Consider the following 26,689-nt stretch of genomic DNA (forward strand, 5'->3'; position numbering starts at 1 on the left):
TACTCACTTTACCATATATAGATCTATGCATGAGTGACAAATCATGCAGCTTCAAGTTTACTGAACTGAATATATAGTCACATTAGGCGTGGATTTTATTATTTCATTTTTGTTGCAATGTAACAATGAAAGCTGCATCTGAAGAAGTGGGTTTTTTACACACGAAATCTTATGCCCAAATAATCTGTTTGTCTTTAAGGTGCCACCGGACTCCTTGTTATTAAAGAGAGCTGCACTATTAGCAAAATCATATATTCTTAATAAAATACATAGGAAAAAAAGGAAAAGTGTTTAAACAGTTTTAGGCACACACACACTAAGCCACATAATTATTTGTAACCTTTCCACTACTTTTGAAGGGACTGTGTCTTGGGGGAAATTTATTTTTTCTACTAATGGCTCTCCCAGCAATGGAGAAAACATAACTAGGTGTGTTACTTTGGGCTTGGAATTTTGAAAAGTGAGTGTTCTGGTATTTGTTAGGTTAGTGCAATTTGGAAATTGTACATCTGAAAACAGCTGCTGCCCTTGTTTCCGTTGCAACAAGAGTGCTGCTGAATTTGCAAAATTTTGTTGCAGAAATTGGTCCTGAGGTACTACAGAATTACAGAACTATGTATGCAGTGTGTGAAACCACTAGTGCATCAATAATTGCTCCTCCAGGAATGTGCTACCAAAATGTTGTTACTGATCACAAATGTCGAGCTCTAAAAAAAAAATCACATTTATTTGAAAACATTCATTTTGTCCACCAATAAAAATTGACAACATAGTCAAATTAATGATAAAATTCTACATGGTCCTGTAGTAATTTATCAGTGGTATTTGGATGCATGTTTATTGCAAAAGCAAGGACGATCTAGTTGCTTCCAGGAGTTAGTTTGGCTTGTGTGCATTTGAAAAAAAAATCTTCCCCATGATATATGTTTATGGCCAGAATGGATCCAAGTGCCTTTCCATTAAGAGTCTGGCAGAATTCAGCCTTTATTTTGCTATCCATGGGCAATTCTCTGTCTAATTTACTGGTGCAATATAATAAAGCAAGATGAGCGTTGCAAGCTTTGTGAACAACGTCAGGGATACTCAGTGTGGATAAACAGGTGCCCCAATATTTCAGAAAACTTGGACACTTTTCTGTAGGGTTAGCTCCAAATTGGACAACTGAAATACTGTGAGAATTTACCCATTGTAAGATTGCAATCTGCCATGGACTTGCATGCTAATATCCCAAACTGCCATACCCCAAAATGGTCAGCTTTATTCTGTATAGAAGATTAACTCCATCAATGTGTAACCCCCAATGGATTGGAAGCAGAATACTTGCTGTTTGCTGGTACCTCTGGTTAGGGACAACATGCTCTCATTCATAGATAATCCAGTCAGCTGTGCTGCCACTTGAGAAGGCGATTTCAACAGGATGGTTTTCATTCAGCCCATAAAAAAGGCAGATTTTGATGCTGGTGTATGCAGCAAATATGCTCTTTAGTTGCTACTTTCTTTTATCATTTCCAGCATCCATAGTCTCTTGTTATTCACGCACAACCAATATTCAGGTGGTAGATCAATAGTTTTGCAGAAGGCAGGGCCAGATTTGCTCTTTGTCACCAAATATAAACCCCAGTTTTCTTTGAAAACCCACTTCCTTTGCTTCTGTGGTTTAGTATCTGCAGAAGAAGTGAATTAATTTGACATGACACCATATAATAAACCAATACATTCTCTAAGATGTTTGCCGATCTCAAAGCAGAGACTACTGGACAGAACACTGGTAATAATTATTGTACTCTATTTCATCGTTATTTTGTATGCGTTGTATCTATAGACCCAAGGGTGCTGTGGTGGGACAGGTTCTCAGCACAGGCAGGAAGGGGTTTCAGAACTCCCCTGAGCAAAGTAGGCCCCAACATAGCACACTTGTGAGAGCCCATTAAGCCTGGAGAGGGATGTCTCCTTAAAGAGGGGGATCCAAGCCCAGTGCAGCGTGGCATTCTGATGTAAGCAGAGACTTCTACCCCGACAGAGCAGGAGCTACTTATCAAGAAAACTGCTGAAGAGCATCTGCTGTCTGGCTCCACTGACTGCAGGGTCTGAATGAGCTCTCCCCTGGCATCTAGTGATGAGCTGGAGAAGAGGACTTTAGGAGCCAACCTTGTTTGCATGGGCACACTGACCCTGTCTTGGTGCTCAGCATGATGGGACTGCTTTGCACAAATGATCCCTTTTGGCTGGTGTTGGATCACAAATTACTTTGTTATTGTGGGAAGGGATAATATAGGGTTGTTATCCTCTTTGTGTGAATCAAGGGCAGCAGAACTGTGCTTGGCCTACCCTGACTGAGGGACTCACCCTCAACTAAACTGTACTCGCTAGGCAGGGGACATGGGTGCCAAAGCCTGCAGTTGAGAGAGGGTGGCAGCAGGGTTGGTGCTTCCATTTAGGTGACCTAAGCAGTTGCCTAGGGTGCCAGGATTTGGGAGGGTGGCATTTTGCCGCCCGCAGCGGCAATTAGGTGGGGGGTGGGTCCTTCCGCGCTCTGGGTCGTCGTCGGCAATTCTGCGGTGGGTCCTTCACTCGCTCCAAGACCTGCCGTCGAAGTGCCCTGAACACCGGGAGCATGGAAGGACCTCCTTCCCTACTGCAGAATTGCTGCCAACAACTGGGAGTGTGGAAGGAACCCCTCCTAGGGCACCAAAAACACTGGCGCTGCTCCAGGGTGGCAGATAGTTATTTGTGTTTGGTGTGGGCTCTGTCTGGGTGTCTTAGTCATTATTTGATCTTTCCTCTTGCTGCTGTGTAATAATGGAACTGATTAAATTACACACCCATGGAGCTGAAATCGCTGATATTTAGGCCTAAGCATTAGGGCTGCTTTGGGACAGTGTCTCTGATGCAAGAGACTGCCCAATCTTCACTAGCAATAAGACTTTTCTACTAACAGCTGAAATCATTGAGAGCTGTGTTAAATGGTGGGACCTTATGACATCCCAAAGTGGTGAGTGGCTGGAAGGGTGGCCTATGCCAGAGAGAGCAAGGTGTCCCTCCCACACCACAGTGGGAGGTGAGCTCACAGAGATGCACCTCTGAACTCTGGGTCTTCACTGACCAAGGATAGCAACTACAAGTGGGGTGTGGTGGAGGGATAAGGGCGGGGAATGTTTTGGTTGCTGGAATTAAGAATCTGAGGCAAAAGGTAACTGCCCAACATACTTTGGGGTGGGTGTTTTGCCCATGCTTTTATGTTTATGAATCCTGCTTGCAACATTCTCCCAATTTAATGCCAGGTTACTTCCCTCCTTTTAATAAAAGTTTCTTTTGTACACTCAGACTCTGTGCTTGCGAGAGGGGAAGTATTGCCTCTAGAGGCACCCATGGGGTAGTGTGTAAGTTTTTCCAGGTTACTGGGTGGAGGCTCCAGCTGGTCCTGTGTTGTATTGTTGAAAAGGAACCCCTAGATATTGAACCTTGCTGCTGCCGACTTCAGCTGACAGAAGGGTTACATTTGCTTTGTTTCCAAGGTGCTCAGCCTGGATCGTATGGACACGAGAGCTTTAGGAACACAGATCCCCTTCAGAGACTACTCACAGTTTGCCTTACAGGGAACTGTGTGGTGAACCTGGCTTGTTTTGAGGGTTACAGAATTATTTTTCTTGCCTTTTTTATTTAGACTGCTTTATGCGCCTGGAAAGGGGTGGCTTCTCTAAGACATTCAGCTGGGGACTTCATTCAGAACCCCACACTGGTTCTACAGTGATATCAGCAGCCAGGGGAGGACTTTTAGGGTGAGAGAGGCACCCACCCTCACCCAAACGGGCACCTCAGTGGTACAGTCTCATAGATGCCTAGAATTTTTTTCAGATAGGACCCCACCTGAAGACTTACTGTAGTTAACCCTCAACAAATCCCTATAAATGTATGTGAATCTATCCAACACAGATATTGCCTTGAATTTCAAGCAGGGGAAAATTATGCCTAACCAAACCCAAACCTGTTATAACTGCAGGATCAATGAACTGGTGTCAAGGTTCAGGGCTAGCTGCACCTCTGTCCCTTCTTCTGGTGTCTCCAAGTACACCCCCTGTAGGTCTTAAGCTTTATGCCTTCATCTCTCTGGGCTGGAATCCTGCAATTCTCTTACTCTTAGACTGGGCCCAGGGGCAACTCCAGGCTCCAGCATGCCAAGCGCATGCTTGGGGCAGCATGCTGCGGGGGGCGCTCTGCCAGTCACTGGGACGCCGGCAGGCAGGCAGCCTTTGGTGGCATGCCTGCGGAGGGTCCGCTGGTCCAGCGGCTTTGGTGGACCTCCCACACGACTGCGGGAGGTCCACCAGAGCCACGGGACCAGCGACCGGCAGAGCGCCCCCCGCAGCATGCTGCCATGCTTGGGGTGGCGAAATGTCTAGAGCTGCCCCTGACTGGCCCAGGTCCACTGCCCTCTGTGCACTTACTCTGCAGGTTCTATTGGACTCAGTACCCTTAGGAGATATGACCAGAGTAAATACAGTGACACCACACAGTCTTCTTAAAGCAAAGTATTGTTTAATCTTAACAGAAGGAAACAGCAAAATGTAAGAAAAAGATTTAAAAAAAACAAACAGTGTATACGCAATATCTATGTTATCTAAGATTTCAGAAGACAGAGCTTACCCTAAGCACCCCATATTCATACTTTACACACTACCACAATTATGTTTATACAAAATATGACTTGTAAGGTATCAGTTGAAAACTAAAAGCACACTGGTCATTAATAAAATTGTAAAATGCACATGTTAAACGTGTGTGATGTTATTAATTCCCTTTGTATAATGTTGCTAGAACACATTTAAGAAGACAGACTAGCCTATGTAAAGGTGACAAACAGGGCTATCCCAGACAAAGGAATGTGGGTTTACATAAATTTACATATTAGCTGTAAAAAAAAGCTATTAAGCAAACCAGCGGGGGTTGTCTTGAGCCTTAATTCAAGCAACAGGGAATTAACATGTCTCCTGCACCGGAGAGAGAGAGATGCAGGAGATTGAATCCTTTCTGACTTTGTTCTCAAAGACACTTGTTTGAGAATATAAGGTACAGAGATTCCACTTCTATTTTTCATCCAGAAAGACCAGGGAAACCAGCACCTCATACTTCTGAGAAAGGTCCTGACTGAGAAACAGTCAACCATGCTGGACAAAGAATAATTGGTGAGAGAAACCACCTGAAACAAAGATTGTGCCTTGCTAGATTAAGTTTTAGACTTTTAGATACATGTTTTCACTTTTATTTGCTTGTAACCATCTCTACCTTTATTTCTTTTAGTTGATATCACTTATCAGATATCCTGTTGCTAATAAAATTGTTTTATTTTAATCTAAACCAACCCAGTGCTGTGTTTCACTTGAAGTAATTAACTCCAGTTAATGTGGCAAGCTTCTGTGTACTGGCTCTTTAAAGGAGCAAATATACATTATTATTTCTCTGAGTGGCCCATGAGAATGTGGACTCTCCAGGGAAAACGTTTTTGGGGAAATACAGGGCTGGGAGTGTGTTGGGATCACGTGGCTACTAGTAACCAAGACTAGTGGGGAACAGAGTGTGGTTATGATATAACAAACAGGTTGCTGGAGTCAGAACTGCTGAACCAGGACTGCTTAATGCACAGTGCATGTTTGTATGCTGGCTGGGAGTGCTCAGACAGGAAGCTGCTGCAGCAAAGCATTTAAGGAACCCAGGGTTACAGGGAAGGTGGGTGACACAATCTCTTCTTGGTCTGGATTATACCCCAAAATGTGAAGCTCCCAACCTCTGAAGTATGAGGCTTAGCCTGCTCCCCAAAAGACTTTGCCTCAGCCTCCCCTTTCACTGTCTGAACTCTTCCTTGACAGGGTGTGTCTTTAAACCCTTCTCAGGCTTCTGATCCTCCACTCCACACCACCCCAGGGCTAAATATGTTCATGTAAGATCCAGTCTGTCAGGCCCAGCAGGAGGATCAAGGTGAATTGCTCTGCATTATCCTTCAAGTGTTTGTGGAGACTTACATAACAGGAGTCCTGTCCCACTTTTTGACATTGTTACTATTGAACTAACTCACTATTTGCATTCGCTAAACACCACAACAGCCTGGTTAAGATGCAGTATTCATAAATTGTTACAGGGAGCTCCAAATCCATCACAACTGGGTCTGTCATTTAAGAAAAAAAGTTAATCCATGTCAAATTCTTCTTGGAAGGTTTCACACAGCTTTCCTGGCAGTCACAATATTAACTGCTGCCTCTTAACTTGGTTACTAATATACAACCTTAGCTTTGCTCCTGTTATTTGAATAATGCATTTGAATCTATTTAGTTGTCAGAAGTATCTCTTGTTTCCTGGGGAAAAGAGGCAAAGCATTTCCAAGTGAAAAAGAGGCATCTAGACTTCTAGCCAAAGAAGAACAAAGGAAAAATGTAAATATCTTCTAATGAATTGTGACAGAAATTACATTCTGTGCAAAGTTCAGCAGCAGATGAATCAGAGTACTAGAGATTTTGGCGGCAAATGTCTCACACCATGAAAAAAGAACACAAATACAAACCAGATCAAAACTGATCCTTGTATGTGATGGACACTCCAAGTCAGCATATAATCCAGACCAAAAGAGATTGTGTCACCCACCTGCCCTGTCAAATCTTTGCTCTTCTTTTCAAGATAGAAGGGTATGTTATAATAGCCTGTCCTAGGAGCATGGGGCAAGATCCAGGGTTATGTTAGGACAGGTTTGCACTTTAACTGCCCCAAACACTTCTAGAGCTCAGGTCCTAAAATTATGTGCAGGTGTAACCCACACACCTCCTTGGTGGTGCTCTGTCCCCTCTAGTGGCTCTAAGACAGTTTAGAAATTAATGAGTCTGCTATAGCTGTAGCTAAGAGCTATGTGGAAAAGGCTCATGCATGTAGCTCTAGAGGTCCAAGGTTCAATCCTGCCTGTCTGTCAAGGTCTGTTAGTGTTACACAGTAACACATCATGGGAAAAACTTCAATCACTTGTGTACAAGATATGATAGTTTCCTGTCTCTACTCATTCTGGAACACCTCTCCCATTCACACCTGCCATTATGGAGAGAGGTAAATAGTGGTGTCCCACAGGGATCTGTGCTGGGACCAAGTGCTGTTCAACATATTCATAAATGACCTGGAAAAATGGGTAAACAGTGACGTGGCAAAATATGCAGATGATAAAAAATTACTCAAAATAGACTGCAACGAGATCTCACTACACTGGGTGACTGGGCAACAAAATGGGCAGATGAAATTCCATGTTGATAAATGCAAAGTAATGCACATTGGAAAACATAATCCCGACTATACATACAAAATGATGGGCTCTAACTTAGTTGTTACCATTCAAGAAAGAGATCTTGGGGTCATTGTGGATAGTTCTCTGGAAAAATCCTCTCAATATGCAGCAGCAGTCAAAAAAGCGAACAATGTTAGAAACGATTAGGAAAGAGATAGATAATAAGACAAAAATATCATAATGCCAATATATTCATCCATTGTACACCTACACCTTGAATACTGCATGCAGTTGGAGTCACCCCATCTCAAAACAATATATATTAGAACTGGAAAAAGTACAGAGAAGGGCAACAAAAATGATGATGAGTCTGGAACAGCTTCTGTATAAAAAGAGTAAAAAGACTGAGACTTTTAAGCTTGGAAAAGAGACAACAGAGTAGTGTAGACCTGGCCTATGTTGCTCAGGAAAAATCCACACTGACTGTAACCTCCTTTGCAGACAATGCTAGGTCGGGGGGCTGACATAGCTACCGTCTTTCGTGGAGTTATTAAGCTGATGGGAGACCTCTCTCCCATTGGCTTACACTGTCTTTGCCGGATGTGCTAGAGTGATGCAGCTGTGCTGATGCAAGTTGCAAGTTGGCCAAGATGGTCAGGGATGCAACCCCACACTCTGGGTGTCCTTAGTGCTTGATTGCCAGAAGTTGGTAGTGGACAATAGGGGATGGCTCACTCAATGATTGCCTGTTCTGTTCATTCCCTCTGAAGCACCTGGTATTGGCCACTGTTGGAAGACAGGATACTGGGCTAGATGGGCGACTGGTCTGACCCAGTATGGCTGTTCTTATGTTAAATTTATCTGTGTCTTTTTACAAGCTCATCTATTCCTTTCTCTCTATCTTACAAGTTCTATATTCTCATCACTTACAACGGTATCTTGTCTATTGATCAGCTTTGTGACTTCAGTTTTCATGTCAGTCTCTTGCTGTCTCAACATGAAGATTTAAGAACTCTAATCCTTTGCAGCCTGAATCACACCTAACCTGTTAATACTACAGTAATATCTTCCACATTATTACTGTAAATACAGAATAGACCCTTTAAAGCAAAACATGGACTTTATAGTTGACATAAGCTAACTTTTCTTCAGCCATTAGAGAATATTTTTATCTTCCCAGGTGCTATTAAAGGAATCTGAAGGCCTGAAAATAAAATATCTGTATACGTACAACCTAAACTCATACACCACCTGTCCATTTTCTAACCATTTCGCCTTCCCTTTCAGCTCTTTAAAAATGGAAACTATATACTGTACATTTAATACTGAAATCCACTGGGACAGTAAGAGGACAGTCTTGATATATACAGAGAACAAAAAAAAACACTATAGAGTTTTATAGTTTCTAAGAAGTTTCTCAATAGATTTACAATAATTTTTTTTTAAATGACGCTTTGAGCATTTGAGTATTGGTGTTTAGGAAGAATGTTCAAAGTTTTAGTTATCCAGTTTTTTTTTTAAATAAAGGTGATGAGAAAGATGAATTTAAAAAGTGTACAATTATTTAGGTAAAAGAATAACATCTTTTTGTGGACATGTTGCTCACCAATTGCAGCATAACTTGCTTCCAGCACTCAGACTAACAGGCAAAAATCACAGGCAAACCAGGGAGAGGACTAAAGAGAGCCAGTATCATTGGAAATATTGTCAGATGGATGGCATCCAGAGGAGAGAGGAAGTTTGACAACACTGTTGTGACTACGAAAGATGGAAGGTGGTGGTCAGCAACCTCTGCACTGGAGATAACACTGGAAGAGGAGGAGTATGCTCTATGGATTATTTGGACTTGACAGGTCTGACAGCTACAGCAAGGGTAAATTACTTCTCCAGCAACTCTTAACTGGAGGAAAACTGAGCAAGAATAGGGAGGCTCTCATCTCTTTCCCTCTGATCATTAGCCTCCTCTGAATTTCCACTTAAAGAAACCCCAGCTAACAATAAAAAGTTGCAGTATGGCAAGTGAAGGCTTAATTTGATATGAACAGACTTAAATGCAAAAAAAGAGACGGCTATTAATATTATATATAGTAAACACTTACTGTACTGATAAATTGTTCAGTCCAGGCTGACTTCAGAGCTACACTGAAAAGCTTGAAACTCTAAGGCACAGTTAAGCATTGACACCACGAAAGCTGAAGCTCTGATAGTTGAGGCTACAGACAGAACAGATTATATGCATTTTTGAATCTCTGTAGAAATATTAATACATTACTGATATATAAAATTGTGCACAGATGCATTTTTAAGCTGTAAGTATTTATTAGATGTCAAGAATATAAAAATAAAGTAGTCTATAAGTGGTGAGAATTACACTGGTCTACAATTTTTGAGAAGTCATCTGCTTCAGAGATAAAATGTGATATTTATTATGTATTTTGATGTGCTGAATTCAAATATGACAATTAAAACAACTAATTGGCTACTGTTTCTAAGATATTTAAGTTTTTACATTTTATGTCTATGTCTATTGTGTAGATAGTAGAGTTTTAATCATAAATTGTAAACCTAGGTCTTTTCATGTGTTTATGGTTGCTTTACATGATAATGTTTCACCTGTCCTGTTTATGTAACACTTTAAAAATCAGCAAAAAGGTTATATAAATAAAATTTATTATGAAACAAAAGGCAAAAACCTATTATGTACATAGTTTAGTCCTATTCAGTGTCTACTCGGCGCTTCTTGGCTTGTCTCTTGTATTCATTAAATGGAGCATCTCTTGTCACTGTCCAGCAATAGTCTGCAAGCATTGATGGGCTCCATTTGCCCTGATAGCCTGCCAGGAGATTCCACTGCTGTAGTCTGGAGCCCAACAGCTCTGCCTTACTCTTGGGTAGTTCCAAATCCCCGACAAGGTCATTCGGTTCACCTTGGGTTATGAGGTGTGGTTCAGAGGAGGAGGATGGGAGAAAATGTGGGTCCTGTGACATTGATGATTCAGGACCAGAAGTTTCATCCTCTTCCTCTTCCTCGTCTGACTCAAGTGACAATGATTCTGGTGCATCAGGAACCGGCAGTCCTTCTCTGCGGGGTACTGGGCAGATAGCTGATGGAATGTTTGGATAATGCACAGTCCACTTTTTCTTCTTTGACACACCTTTCCCAACTGGAGGCACCATGAAGAAATAACAATTGCTGGTATGATCTGTTGGCTCTCTCCAAATCATTGGCACTGCAAAAGGCATAGGTTTCCTTTTCCTGTTCAACCACTGGCAAAGATTTGTTGCACAAGTGTTGCAGCATATGTGTGGGGCCCACCTCTTGTCCTGATCTCCAATTTTGCAGCCAAAATAAAGGCGATAGGCTTTCTTAACCATAGTGGTTATACTGTGCTTTTGTGATGCAAAAGTCACTTCACCGCAAACATAGCAGAAGTTATCTGCACTGTTCACACAAGTACGAGGCATCTCTGCTCACTTTGGCTAAACAAAAATGTGTCCCTTTGCAAAATCAAACACTGACAAAGAAGAGAGCACAACACTGTATGACTTCTAGAGCTGATATAGGGCAATTTGTTCAGCAGAGTGATAGACTCATAGACTCATAGACTCTAGGACTGGAAGGGACCTCGAGAGGTCATCAAGTCCAGTCCCCTGCCCTCATGGCAGGACCAAATACTGTCTAGACCATCCCTAATAGATGTAAGCTTCATTATGATTGCATCATCCATGACTTCTAGGAATAACATGATGCAATTCATATCATGTATGATGCAATACCAGCTTCAGATTGCATCATTCATTGTTTTGCCTAAAAAGCAAGTACTGCCCAAACCTAGTCATAGATTTATTCATAGATCCAGTCAAAGATGTATTTTAGTCATTTCTGTTTTAAATTGAGATCCCTTCCTTTTATAACTCACTTATCTTCCGCCATTCCCAAGTCAAGGATCGTCTATACTGACCCAATAGCATATCTTGAAAACTAGAGCCAATCAACAATTTTAAGCATCATTTTCGTTCTCAGTGACCCAGAATTAGTAAAGTTGGACTACATTTATTTCAGAAGCATTTTGGCTGTAGAGCAGTGTTATCTTTATGAATATATATTTATTCTGCATTTCTACTTATCACATTTTAATAAATCAAAATATATTTCAGATTATTGAATATTAAAATAATGTCTATAATATTATAATTCCTATAGCATCAACATGTGCTAAGGGCATTCCATACATAATACTACCCTACAGGAATATAGCATGTGGAATTGGAGTTAACTCCTTAATTGTCAAGAGCAGTGGCATCTTTATGGTAGGAAGAAAGTTATATATCTATACCATTGTTATCTTTGAAGTACCCTAGACAAATTATTATGTGGCAATCTGACATTTTGTTGATGTAAAACAATCAATATTCATACATTTATGCAGTTCGTTTCCAAATTATTTTGAGGATATCATGCAATCTTATATTCTGTGGCTAACTGATTGCATGAGGAGAGATTTCTCTCCAACGTGTACTCATGTAAGTCATTGCTTTCAATGTACACCACCATCAGCCCAAAAGAATATGTGTAAAATATCTATGGGATATTAAGCCATGCAAATGTGATGTACTCACTTTGGTTCTGATTCTGCAATGTCTTAAGCGCCTGTGTTAAGCTAAGGTTGTGAGTGTTCCTAAGGATGGCCTGCAGAATTGGCCATTACTTTTAATGAGATTACTCACATGCTTAAAGTTCAGCATGTGTTAAAGTACCTTGCAGAATCAGGCCCTTAGGCTCCTATCTTTCCTTGAGCGCTGTATGGACAAGCACTTTCTCTCTCAAGAAGCTCCAGGAATGGTAATGGGACTCCACACAGGGATCTGCCCATATGGAGCTCATTGCAGGATAGGGGCCTTAATGCATTAATGGTGCTTAATGAGAACTCACAGGACTGGACTTCTATGCCCTGCAATAGCAAACAATACCAAAAGGTGCTTTTGAAATCCCACTAGGTGCCTAGCTGCATGTTTGGGCATCTAAATAGCTTTAAAAGTCTGGACTAAGTGCCTTGCAGAAGTTGCTGTTTAGTGTCCATTGTTGTGGAGAAGAGAGAGGACTTAGTGAATACATTGGGGATTCTTTATTCTGGGTGCTGGAGACAGACAGACAGACTCTCTCTCTTTCAAATGCAGCCTGTCCTGTATAGTGACACCATGCCAGAGCTACAATGCAGTAGAATGTATTGCTTACAGAATGTATTGCTGCTTCATTACATAGAGGACGTCGCAGGAATGGACCTGACATACAAACCTCTTAAATAAGAGTACACTTGGCAAATTTGTGAAGGAAGGAGTTTCTTTTGAGCCCTTAAATCATGCTATTGGGAGTATTCATACGTTTGCATTGGGGGAGGGGGAAGGCAAAACTAGCAAAGTACTATTACATTAAACTGTGGGGGTTTTGGTGTTTGTTTTTAAAACCTAGATCAGGCCTGCACAACTCGTAAAGCGGCGAGGGCACATTACTCCAAAGAAAACAGCTGAGGGCCGAAACCTCCCGGCCCCGCGGAAACATCCCCCCCACCCCAGGACCTCCCGGCCCACAGAAAAACCCGCCCCAGCACCGCCCAGCCCTGCAGAAACACACCCTCCTTCCCTAGCACCGCCCCACCAAAACAGCTGTGGGCCAAAAAGGAAGGTTGGGGGTGGGGAGGTGATACTTGATTTTAAATCAACCAGGGGCTTCCAGCTGAAAAGGTGGCTGGGAGCCCTCAGAGGCAAATTAAAGGGCCCAGGGCTTGGGCAGCTGGGGGAACCCGGAGCTTTGCAGGGCCGAGGCAGAGATTTAAAGGGCCCAGAGCGCCTGCCGCTGAGGGGAGCCGGAGCCCTTTAAATTCCAGCCCATCCGCTGGAGCCGCAGCCAGGATTTAAAGGGCTCTGGGCTCCCCACCGCTGCCAGCAGCCCAGAGCCCTATGACTCCCGGCTGTGGCTGGGATTTAAAGGGCTCTGGGCTCCCCATGGCTGTGGGCAGCCCAGATCCCTTTGATTCCCTGCTGCGGGCCGCACAGTGAGCCTCCGCGGGCCATATGTTGTGCAGGCCTGATCTAGATGCTGAGTTTGGTGAGCAATTTAGCCATGAGTTATTAAAGAATCTGACAGACATTTGACAGGCGGTCAGTAGGGTGCACACAGTAATTAAAATATAACATTTTGCATTCTTTTAAAGTGATGCCATTGGGATACAGAAGAATAGTGGAAAAACTGATTTTACCTGGGGGGGACCTAATAACATCTATGAACTACAAACAGATGTGTGATTATGAAAATAGGGGGGAGGATTTTAAAATATTTTATTGTAAAACATTTTCCTTTTTAAAATTTAAAATTTTGAAGTTTCAATATGCACAAAAAAAATTAAACCAACTCAATAGTTGTTAAAAAAAGTTCATATTAAATTTCAGGAACACTTTTTTCCTAGGCTTTTTTTTTAATTTTGATTTGAAATTTCAGGAAAATATTCATTCCATTCTAAAATTTGGCCAAATTCACTTGTTCCACTCTTGAAACCCATGAAAAGTATGGCTAAACAATTAACTCCCTGCTTTTTGGGACGATAACTGATTCTCTTTACCTTTTCACATAATCCAACTCAGTGGATCAAATCAATTGACTACATCTCTTCTGATGTCCCATTTAGAGGGTCAAATTTTCTGAGTGTCAACTGTTTTAGGGAACATAATATTTAGAAAAAATCTTCCATTTGGCACTTTTCAGAATGAATAGCAATTATCATGTAAGATAACTGGACTAACCCAGAGGTGATGAGGGAGGTAGTGTAAATCGGATTCTTCGTTATATTCTGACTCTCTCTTAAATGTACAGGCATGCAAGGATACCCAAACTAGTGTGTTTTACATGCTTAGTGTACTAAAGAAGGCATAAGTTACAGTAGTGTGGACAAAAGACAATGAAGCAAAGAGCTTAATTGGCTATTCTGGGGCAGGGCTCTCAATCTCTCCTGTTGGAGCTGTTCTACTTTCTATAAATAATTATTTATTTGTCGAGAGACACAGAGAGACTGACTCTAAAGCCTGGTGGTGACAAGCACTCAGCTGGGGTATCAGACAAAGCAGGAATTTGAACCAGGCTGTCTCACTCCCCAGGTAAATGCCAGACCCGCAGGCTACTTACTGTTGTGGATAGCACTCTCATGTTTGTTTTTATGAAAAGCTTTGATTTTTGTTTCACATGTGAATCAAGTCTCGAAATCTGAATTTTTTTCACAAAATGGAATTCTTGTTTTCTGGCCAGCACTACATAATTGTACTTTATGGGGTGTCTCTCACCTTCCTCTGGAATATATGGCAGTGTCAGTGACAGGACAGTGAACTAAGTGGGCCACTGGTCTAATATGGTGTGACAAATTGGTGTGTTCTTAATTACAGCTTCTTACACAGACTGCAAGATACTGGGCAAGGAACGATCAAACAGATATGAAACAAAAAGGCTTTATTATTTTTTTTAAAAAGACATTCACAAAATGATCTAAAGCCTTTTTTGGGACTCCTTGAATAGAAATCAAAAGAAAATGGACTGACCTGTGCTCATTAGCGGTTCCCTCTGCTTCCTTCACAGTATCTTCACCTCAGTTTCATTCCACACCTGCTCCATAGACCCTCTTCTCCCCTGCCTTGTCCCCCTCACTTCTTTCCATTCAATGTCCCTTTCCCTTTTCTTTCCATTTAAACTTATCCACACCCTGAAAAAATCATGGTCCTAACATGACTCTTACTACTATCATATTTTTCACTCTGATATATCCTGTGTCTGTCTTGTCTATTTAAATTGTATGAACTTTGGGGCAAGGACTATGGATTACTTTGTCTTTGTACAGTGCCTAGCACAGTGGGGCCCCATATTTTATTGGTCTTAGAAATTATCCTAATAAACATGAGTAACAGATGCAGAAAAATCGTTTGATGGAGTTATCTAATCTACATTTTAGACATTTTATTTTGGGGAACACACTTCTGTAGTTGGATTGCTATACACCAGGGGTCGGCAACCTTTCAGAAGTGGTGTGCCGAGTCTTCATTTATTCATTCTAATTTAAGGTTTCGCGTGCCAGTAATACACTTTAATGTTTTTAGAAGTTCTCTTTCAATAAGTCTATAATATATAACTAAACTATTGTTGTATGTAAAGTAAATAAGGTTTTTAAAATGTTTAAGAAGCTTCATTTAAAATTAAATTAAAATGCAGAGCACCCCAGACCAGTAGCCAGGACCCGGGCAGTGAGAGTGCCGCTGAAAATCATCTCACGTGCCGCCTGCGGCACGCATGCCATAGGTTGTCTACCCCTGCTGTACACCAACATTGTGAGTGAAATCCTTACACATGGTGCAAATAAATAACCAGTTTATAAATTTACCAGGTCAGGATACCATATTTCTCCCTTACTATTTGATCAGGTCCTAGAACCTTTAGCTACAAAGTTTCTTCAATGTAGAGAAATTAAAATTGGTGATTGTAACAGGATATGCTGGCACTTTATAGCAGACTACAGGTTCAGCACAATCATATTCCTGGTTTCTGCCAAAACCTGTGGATTCTGGGGGCTGCAGTTCTAAGGGCACATGGGCACAGTAGGGCTGGCAGTAAAGCATGCCAGAAAGGGAAATTGTCAAGAGGCAGGTTTCTTTCCTTAGCAAGAGACAGACCAGGGTAGGAATAAGACCGGTGGTGGGTCTCTCTTTTGAAAGACTGAGCTGGAGCAGACCCATGCTAGAGAGGCCATGTGTCTCCCTACTGAGGGGAAAACTGGGATAGGAGCTCTGGGTCTCTGCTAAAAAAAGCTTTGGGGCAAAGGCTATGAAAGGAGGCTAGGATGTGTCCATACGGAAGGACAGGGAACTTTGAGGAAGAGGAAGTGCATTTGGACCATGGTACAGAGTTTGCAGGTGGACAGAGCTTGGGGGTAAGTAAAACTTTGTTATGTTGGAGCCTTTTTTTGTAAGGCGGTTTTATGGGTTACCGTACCTGTGAGGGCAGCTAATCAGTAACAGAAGCTCTTATCTGGTGTCCTTCTGCTTTGGCCACACTGGGTTTGACCAGCCAGGGTTGTTAATTCCTAAATGGTGGCGCCTTCACTTGACTGTTTAAGGGAGTCAGGAACTCTACCATACCTCCTTATGTGTTTCAGCTATCCCTGACTTGGTACTTACCCCTGTGACTCACCTGATACATCATACATACACTCTTCTGACACTTCCATAATGTACAACAATGTACACTTTATTTCCAATGTGAAATATTGTAGCATATAAAGGCAGGATGAAGACTGATTTGGAGTGGGTACATCAACAACACAATACAGCCTGGAAGTAACATAACCCCCAGGGTGGATTTCTTGATTTACTAGTCCTGTTTACTCCACATGAGTGGGATCCGTGTACTTTTATAAGACGATGCAGGCCTGAAGGTGCTTGAGTGCAGTGAGGTAATGAGGGCACTGATTTGGCCAGGGGGCTAACCTCTCTGGACAACAATAAATGTTACTCAGTGGAAAAAGAAGTCCCCCAGTGTAGGCAGCCTCTGTGCTGTTTCCAAGACCAGTTGCTCTCTTCCAGAGTAGGTTGGCAAACCCCTTTCAGGGCAAAATAAGCAACCCCTCAGGTGGGGCCTGGCAGTCAGGGCAGCGCCTCCCGGGCTCCCCGCCCCGGGAGGGGTGAGGCAGTGAGGACACCAATCACATTACCTCAGGCAGAGCTGTCTTCCTGCCCCTCCCGGCATTGGCTTATTCAGCATTCCATCCCCCAGGGTTCACCCAATCACAAGGCACAACACCCTTGTCAAGGTGAGCACACTGCAGTCTTCCCCATCTCTCATCTATCTTCCAACAAACTTTTAGTTCCCTTTTTGTCAGACCCATGTTTATTTAGGACTGTTGTTACCCTAGCAGGGGTGGCTTCAGTTGGAGAGTGAGAACTAAAGTACCCAGACAGTGATAGAAACTGAGGCAATTGGGACAGCTGTATGGAGAGAGGTAAGAGACCTTGCCCAAGGATAAGAAACACCTATAAATTATGTTGATCACTCCTGGTTCCTCTGAGGACTGAAATCAATAGGATTTGGTTGTGTGAGTTAGCTCAGTGATATTAAGCAGCTGAGGTATGTATGATAAACAGCATAATATTTGTTAAACCCCAGGTATTTGGGGTCACAACATTCCAACAGCTTTAGGGAGACATACCCAATGAAATCAAATTACACAGATCGTACTGATGGGCCAGACTTCAATAGCCTTACTCACAGCAAATTGCAACTTTCACAATTAATTGTCCTACTGAAGTCAGTGGGATTATTTGGGAGTAAGGTACTATTCAGTGTGATGGAGGGTATAATAATCAGGCCCTTGGACAACATGATAAAATAGTAAACTCTAAAATAACATTGAAAAAATAAAAGTATCCAGTACCAGTGGCTGGGGTAGAGAAACCCAGGCACAACCTGCTTCACTGGGTTCCAACCTAGGCTTTGTGAATAATAGCTCATATAGATGACCTGGGGTGGGCACCCTTACGGCTGTTCCCTGGGCCACTTCCTACCCCGGCTTCAGTTCCTCCTTCAGTGCCACTAGTTTGTTTCTGGATTTCCCCTGGAGTTTTCTTTGATAGCGCTCTGCAATGGTCAATTGTTCCTACCTACATGGGGCATGAATAGTTAGCCGAAGTCTCTTAGGTAGATTTACCTGGCAGCTTCCGCCTGTTGCCGTGGTGGAGTTCTGGAGTCGATGGCAGAGTGATCGGGGATCAATTTTATCGTGTCTACACTAGACGTGATAAATCAATCCCCAATAGCTCCATCGCAACCCGCCGATCTGGCAGGTAGTGTAGACGTACCCTTAGTTGGTGAGGACTGAGGGACAGCAGAGTAGAGCTGACTCTCCAGAGCTCTAAGGCTGAGTGTTTGGGAGCAAGACCATAGGGAGCAGGAACTGGCTGAGGGGGAAGCCTCAGCTGGGAGGGTTGCAAAGGGCTGTGAAGCCCTAGAGTCAGATATATGAGGAAGGTGAAGCCCTGGTCAGGACTGGAAGAACTACTGAGTCCTAGGAAGGGTTGGAAGGAATTGTTGAGCCTGGAGGAGAAGGCGGGGAGATGTTGGCTTTAAGTTACAACCGAGTGGAATAATAAATGAGACTGAGGGGGGTTATCGAGAAAAATACCTTCAGTATAATATTAACTATGGGAGAAGGGAAACTGAGGCAGTGGAGACCCCTGATACTGGAGTGGGTAAGTGTCTGCTACAGCATACCCTGGCTACACACACCTGCACAGGAATAGTGGAGTTGGAACTCAAACTTATGCTCCAACAGGAGGCACTCCATCACTTGAGCTAAAGAACAGTCAGCAACAGCTGTTGTGAGGCCTATAACACACACTTGAGGGGTTCTGAGTTCTTCCAGAAGAGGACATCAGTATAACCCTAGCACCCTCAGTACAATACTTTAGCATTGTGTATTTTACTTTATACCCCCTTCTCTGATACGGTAACAAAAATTTAATTATTGAAATATAAGACTTTAAAAATGGTTCTACTTTTCTGTGTACTATATAACTGGATGGAGACAATCTGTAAACAACAACAATAATACTTAGCTCTTATATGCTGCTTTTCATCTATAGACTTTTACATGTTTTACAGAAAAGGTCAGTAGAGCAGCATGAACGATTTTAAGGGAACAATCAAGCTTCTCTCTTTTCACTAATTATCCATTAACAGTTGTTTTGCAAATTTATTATTTGAAATTAAGTGAACAATTTATGTAAACATATTTCAGCCTGTGGATTACTTGCTGTCACAATATTCACTATCTGTATTTTCAGCATGAGTGCTCTCAGAAATCAGATGGTATTTTTTCTGCTCTTGGATTGGATGATTGACAAATCCATGAGGAGCTTTCAGCATGGCTGCATGAAAATGCCCAGCATGAATACTCATGCAATTACACATTTTCATGAGTATGCACATGTTTCCTCAAACATCCTTGCAAACAAAAAGTCTGAATGTACAGATGTTTCTAGGAAATGAATGAAAGGGGTTTCGAATAACAAAGCAAATTGGCAGTTTTCAGTCAAATGGCTGTTTGCAAAAACTGTTTTATCAGTTCATTCCCTCTCTCCTCCTCAGTGCCATTCTCCAACTCATGAAGGATCATAAATACTGAGGCCAGGCTGGTGAATTACTCTATACACCTGTGCTGAGAAGTAAGCAGTGCAATATGCTACTATTTTAGACTCTGCTCTCTCCCCTGCATATACCAGCATACTTGAAGATACAATTCCTTCCTAGTTCTTCTCATGGGAACAGCTTCCAGCTTCCCCTTGTTGTGGGCTGAGAGTAAACTCTCAGTCTAGCCCTGAGTATTTCAGTGGTTTGTGCTAGAGATTATATAGATCCAACACACCAAGTGGCTCACACAGGAAAATGAAAAGGACATGGCTACTGTTCCTATAATAGCTGAGAGGGAGGCATAGGTCAGTGGTTTGAGCATTGGCCTGTTAAACCCAGGGTTGTAAATTCAATCCTTGAGGGGGTCATTTGGGGATTGGTCCTGCTTTGAATAGGAGGTCATTTGGGGATTGGTCCTGCTTTGAGTAGGGGGTTGGACTAGATGATCTCCTGAGGTCCCTTCCAACACTAATAATCTATGATTCTAAGAAACACTTGCATCACAAAGATCACCTACTATGACTTTGCACACCAGAGGCTTGAGAGTCCTCTTTTATAAGCATACATGAAAGTCATCAGAGATATGTGTAATTTCCTACAGAACCTAGCAGTAAATTAGGAAGTATTCCTTCAAAAGGCCAGCAATGGTCAAATATGTGATCAGAGTGGGTTTGCTGCCATTATACAGTGTGATTAAATGCAGAGGAACTCACTGAGTACATGCCAGAGTATTCACAATGAGAGTTTGAAAACAGCCAGTTAGTGCAGTTTACCTGATACATGTGTACAGATTTGGACAAACTGTTGTGGAAAGTGTATCTACAGATGGAATAAAAAACTCCACTGAAATAAAAATATAAGACTATATTTCAGCTTGGGCATCTTCTGCAACTACATAGCAACCAAGTGCACGATCATCATGTGACAAGTGTATGGCACATGGGCAGATGACAAATGTGATAGGAGAGGTATGATGACCGTTCTCTGTAGATACAGATATACATACACATTCAAGGGTACTTTTGAAAGTGTTACATATTTGCAGGTGTTTACTATAAAATTAAGGGTATTTTCAGAAATACTGAAACAGGTTAGTAAATGTAACTATCACCACAAAAGAAGAAAAGTTACAGTGGGAACTATTTGGCAGCAGAACAAAGGTGCTGAGATAGGCTCAACAAGAGTCAAAGTGTTAAGCATTACTAGAGGTACAGCACAGCAATGAACAGAGCCCCTGTCTTTCAGACTTAAGAGAATTAGTTGGGTTTTTTTATCCTTGACACTGGGCAACCAGATCTGGGCTTAAAAAACAGATGATTCAATCAAAAAAACGTGGATAGGTAGTAACCATACCAGAAGAGGCAATTTTCAGTTTCTAACAGTCCATGTCCAATCCTTCAAACTAAAGCTTTATCAACCCTCTTTTTCTAGCCAGCAGAAAATCCTCAGTAGCAGAAGCTATTTAAAGTCCCTGGTCCAATATTGAATCCTCAGATTTGGCAGTAGCAGGTTTCAGCTGGATTTTCTGGGCAGTAAGTAACTCAGCAGCAAATTTACTCTTTTTAATACAATGGCAACAATTCTTGGAAGTAACAGGAATGACTTCAGACTGTGCCAAAATTTAATGAAAAATTTAACTGTAGCTGGCCTTGCAGCTTGTTGGCAGCATATCCTGCTTTCATGTGGGAGACCAGCATTGAGACATTTCTGCTTCACCAGCCTGGGATATATCCTGAAAGTGATGTGTAGGCATACCACCTTTATGAACTGATATACAGCACCTTGATGCTAGTCATATGCATGTGGGAGGTGCAAGGAAGGGGATGAGAATAGAAAATAAGCGATTTCCCACAATGAATGGGCTGAGAAAAACCCAAAGTCCAATCTGGGCAGGTTTCTGGTTAAGTAATGCTAGGGAGAAACTATGCTATCATTTTCGTTCTTCTGCTAGTTAATCTACATGAATGAAGATACTCAGAGGGCTGGTAAAGATAACAAAAATACCTGTCTCTAAAGAATGCAAGCATTAATTTGGGAACAGAAAATATATGTATTGTAAATAAGGAAATTAATTGCATCTTCTCAAAAGTGCAATATAAGGCCTTCACTCTATAAGGTACTTAAGGAGGTGCAGCAAAGTAGTCACTGCTCAAATGATTGGGGTTTATCACTGCTTTGCTTGATTGGGATCTATCTATTAAGTGAAAAAAAAATTCCTTTAATGCAGCTGTTTGCCACAGAAGAAGTCTTAAAACCCACAGCTATATTTCTGTGTTTACTTATACTGAAAACAATCCTACAGAGGATAGCCTCACAGCAAATTAATATGGTAGGCAAGAACTTGCTTAGCCGCTTTCAGGTGGAAGTTGGTTTTCAATCCATAGTCATAAATACTTGAAAAAATGCTTTAGAATGGAAATACTACCATCATTGCAATGTTACAATAAAAACTTACTAAAAAAGTGCACCTTGAGATGGGTGTATTATAGACTCTGAAGAATCAACATCCCCTCCTTCACAATCAGATTTTTGTTCCTTCTTGTTTGATGTAGGTCTCTGGCATCTTGCTTCACAACATACTTAGCTTCTACATGGAATTCTGTAAGGTTTGAAATCCACCCTTGTCAAATCTATTTGTTCTTTAAAAAAAAAGCAAACTTGTTTCAGCATTTATAAAAGAAAACAAGTCTACCCATAGTTAAGCAAAGAAGAATAGATAAGAAATTTTTAGTTGATTCAGGCTACCCCATCCTATGTGTTTTGTGATGCAACTCAATATACTGTAAGACCACTCCACTACAGAGATGGAAGAGTTAAAAAATAAAGATAGTTACACTGAAGGCTCCAGTATAGCACAGGTGTTTCTCAAACTGTGCTAACAACTTTTATTAACCTGCTGTGACAATTCCCAGTCACAATGTACCTCTTGGTTCCACCCCTGCTACGGGGGGAATTTAGCCTGTACTAGCTCTATACCTAATGTGATATACTTTGCCCATCATGTCAATGCAGTGGTTGAGGGGTCAGAGCCAAAGCTCCACCTATTCCCCACCCTGCCTATTGTGTGAGAGAAAAAGAAGTAACTGTATGTAAAGGTGCGGGACTCACCCCTGCAGCACCTCCTGCTGGTCATCTCAGGGAATTAGCTCTTTCCAGCACAGAGCGCCCTCTGCAGACTGGTGTCCCACTGCCATGGGCCCCCATGTCTCTCCCAGGACCAGGTGCCCTTTTACCTGGGGTGCTGCCCCTTCAGGCAGTACCCCACAGACCTGGGTCTCCCATCCCCAGGGAATCCCCACCCTCTATTCCCACCTTGCCTCAGCCTAGGGGCTACTGCCAGTCACCATCTAGCCCCCTTTCACTGGGGATGACCACAGTCTGTATAAGCCAGTCATCATAGACAGTGGGGTGGGGGTTGACTTGCTGTCTCTTACTACCTCCCAGTACCTCTATGGGCCTTGGACCAGGCCCTGCAGCCTGGGGAGTTGCCAACCTGGAGCTCCTCTGGCTTTCCCCAGCCCTGTTTCATTACCAGTACCCTTTCTGCAGGCAGCCAAGCCCTGCTCTCTCCCAGCCTGGAGAGAGACTCCTCTTGGGCTGCTGGCTCACAGCCTTCTTATAACAACCAGCTGGGCCCACATTAAGCCAGCCACAGCTGTGGCTGCTTTCCAGTCAGCCCAGCCTTTCCCCTGCCACAGCCCTCTCCCAGGGCTATTTTAAGCCCTTCAGGGCAGGAGCAGGGTAACCACCCCGATACACTGTACTGGAGAGACTACTTCCCTTTCTCACCATGATGCAGGTACCTGGTCCTTTAGGGGCACCTTGTGCTTTCTTATTTGCCTGTGCAGGTGCACAGGGTGGGGCACATAGTATGGCTGAGCACTTAGAAGTCAAAACATACCAGTGTTAAAGCTGCAAATGCATCTTAACCCTTCCTCTTTGTGCAGGTGCATTATGACATAGTATTTGATCACCTGGTCAAATTATTTCTCATAAAAGACAATCTTAGACAATACAGTTTTTCTAATAGATTTGCATGTTGAATATTTAGCAACTATGCATTACCATGTGTATGCCAGAGTCTATAGAAGTCATTTGTATAAAATATCCACACTGGATGACTAGCAGGAGGTGCCACACTGGTGAGTAGTCGCTCTGCAGCAGGGGGCCAGGTGGAGGAGGGCTGGGTCAAGATCAGATGAATCTACTGGCCAAATCCACTTACAGAGGAGTGGCACAGCTGCTCTTGCAGTCCAAGGGGTGTAGTAGCAGCTGTGACCTAGTATTTTTGATTCCATGCCCCCATCCCCATAGATAACCCATGTGCCTTTTTCAGGATTTGTACAGGGGTGAAGATTTGATTCTCAGGCAAGCATTTCATAAGGAACTAGAGTGAGCGCTAACTGTGTCTCGACACCATTAAATCAGCCTAATCATAATTTTATGTACCAGTGTCAAGATATTAGATTGCAGGAATCCTCTTTATTTGCAAGAACATATGTAAATATTCTCTCTCTCTCCTTTTCAGGAAAATGAATGTGGCAACACCACTTTATATGGAGTGAGTTAATTGTCCTTCTAAGAGCAATGCTCCAGTCAAACCATCAACTGAAGTGTCAGCAAAGCAGTGAGTGGGCAAACATTTTACTGTGTGGTTGAAAAGACTCTATATAAATTGCTGGTAATCTCTTAGCTGAAAATGCAAGTACATAAGGCAGGAAAAGGCAGGGACAATTCAGAAATGGGAGAATTGCAATATTTCAGTGAGCTTCAGAGATCAGGTGTCATGATTTCACTTCAAACTAAACTCATGTAATATTTCTCAAGCATTTCTCTCTAATAAGCATTTGTTTTATCCAAGCAGTTCTGACTAGCTGCCTGTGAATGCTGGATCCCCATTATTACTAGGGGTACACTAGCTATAGGTAACTTGTATTAGAAAAGGGGTTTTATCTATCTAATCTGGAAGTGTGAAGCTTGAGGTTGTGTCTTTATGTTGATTTGCTGTGTAACTCGTATATGTTTACTTTCCCTCACTATTTCATCTTTGTATCTCTGAGGATTTTCAATTAAATAAACTTTTCATTTATTTTCACCCCAAGCAGCTCTCCAGTTTACAAACTGTGGAGTGTAAAAACAACCAGGAGTCAAATGTGTTAGTCTAAGGTGCCACAAGAACTCCTCATTGTTTTTGCTGATATAGACTAACACGGCTACCACTCTGAAACTTGTGTGGATTGTGTAACCTTGTCATAAACAGATAGTTAAGGGTTAATGTCTCTTTTACCTGTAAAGGGTTAACAAACAGGGAACCAAAAACACCTGACCAGAGGACCAATCAGGAAACAAGATACTTTCAAATCTGGTTGGAGGGAAGCCTTTGTTTGTGTTTTTTGGGTTTTGCTTTGTTCTCTCTGGGTCCTGGAAGGGACTAGACGTGCAGCCAGGTTTCTTGCCAATCTCCCTGCTACAGTCTCTTATATATTCAGAATAGTGAGTATTCAGTAGGAAAGGCGGTTATAGTCTTTTGATTGTTTTCTGTATTTGCAAATGTGTAGTTTGCTGGAAGTATTTTAAATTGTATTTTGCTGGGGGGGGGGGGCTTCTCTCTAGTGTCTATAAGCTGAAAGACCCTGTAACTTTTACCATCTAAATTACAGAGACTTTTACTTTTTTCTTTCTTTTTATTAAAAGTTTTGCTTTTTAAGACCTGTTTGATTTTTTCTCCTTGTTGAGGCTCAATGGAATTAAGTCTGTACTTACCAGGGAATTGGTGAGAGAAGGGAGGGGGGAAAGGTAGAATCCCTTTGTTTAGATTCACGGAGCTTCCAGGATAGCCCAGGGAGGGAACGCCTGGAGGGGGAGAGAAGGGGCGCAGGGAAACCAACCTGATTTCTCTGTGCTGTGATTCAAGGAGTTTGAATCACAGTGATCTTCCAGGGTAACCCAGGGAGGGGAAGCCTGGGAGAGGCAACGGTGAGGGAAAGGGTTTACTTTCCTTGTGTTAAGATCCAGAGGGTCTGGGTCTTGGGGGTCCCCGGGCAAGGTTTTGGGGGGACCAGAGTGTACCAGGCACTGGAATTCCTGTTTGGTGGAAGCTTATCAGATCTAAGCTAGTAATTAAGCTTAGAGGAATTCATGCTGGTACCCCATTTTCTGGACTCTAAGGTTCAGATTGGGGAAATATACCATGACAAACCTAAAGTGAATGGATACCTGAGGGGATGGTTTCACACCTTCGTGGGTAACTAACCACAGAGTCTGGTACTTAAGAACTCAGGGAAGGATGTATTTATGGATTACTGGAAGGAATGTTTGAGTGTCACTGACGAGTGAGACCTTATGTCTGTGGGCTGGTTATTGGTGTCAGAGACCTGAACCACCGCACCAAGACATCCTGAAGTTACAGGGCAGGCAGTGACAGGACCTCTTACCCCTCTGGGTAGTCACCAAAATCTCACAGCAATGTTGATACTAGGAAAATTTGTAGCAAGTGCATTTTCTCATAGTTTAAGAATTTCTGTTATGCTTCAGCAAACATATATTTAAGATCTAAACAATTACTAAGCATTTCTTAAATTGAAGTCATGCTGGGAAGTCCAAGTAGCTCTAGGAGAAACAGAAAGTGCAGAGAAGAAAGAGGAGCCCGCACATGGCCATAATTCTTGCAGCTACTAATCCAATGTTGATTCATGCTAAGCCTTATCGCCAGGCATGAAATTAGTTCTGAAGGAATACCACATTGATGGTAGATCTCCTATTCTCAGTTGCCATGCAGTGTGTGATGTCATGTGCTCCTCTACAGGTGAGTGCAGGATTGGTTTAAAACAGTATAAGCCAGATACTCATTTACATTGACGTTCCTTTACACAACTCTGGCCATGTAAGAGAGCCTAAAAGTGGACATACAGTACATTTATGTCCCATTCATAGTCCTTTGCTTTGCCAGAGCAATGTAAAGAGGCATTAGTGTAAGTGAGAATCAGGCCCAATAGGTGGCATGAGCATGAAATATTTATTTAGTAGCATAATACACCTTCTTTGCACTCATTGTGCACTGGTATAAATAACTACACAGATTGCAAAAGAGTAGAGAATCTGACCCCCATAGATGAGTGAGAGCGAGAAATAGTTGTTCACAGGGAAGACATCCCCGTCTAAGGGAAAGTTGATCAATGAATGGACCAAATAAGGGTCACAGCAACAACATGGAAACT

This window comes from Gopherus flavomarginatus, chromosome 2 (assembly GCF_025201925.1).
Source record: "Gopherus flavomarginatus isolate rGopFla2 chromosome 2, rGopFla2.mat.asm, whole genome shotgun sequence".
In the NCBI taxonomy this organism is placed as follows: Eukaryota; Metazoa; Chordata; order Testudines; family Testudinidae; genus Gopherus; species Gopherus flavomarginatus.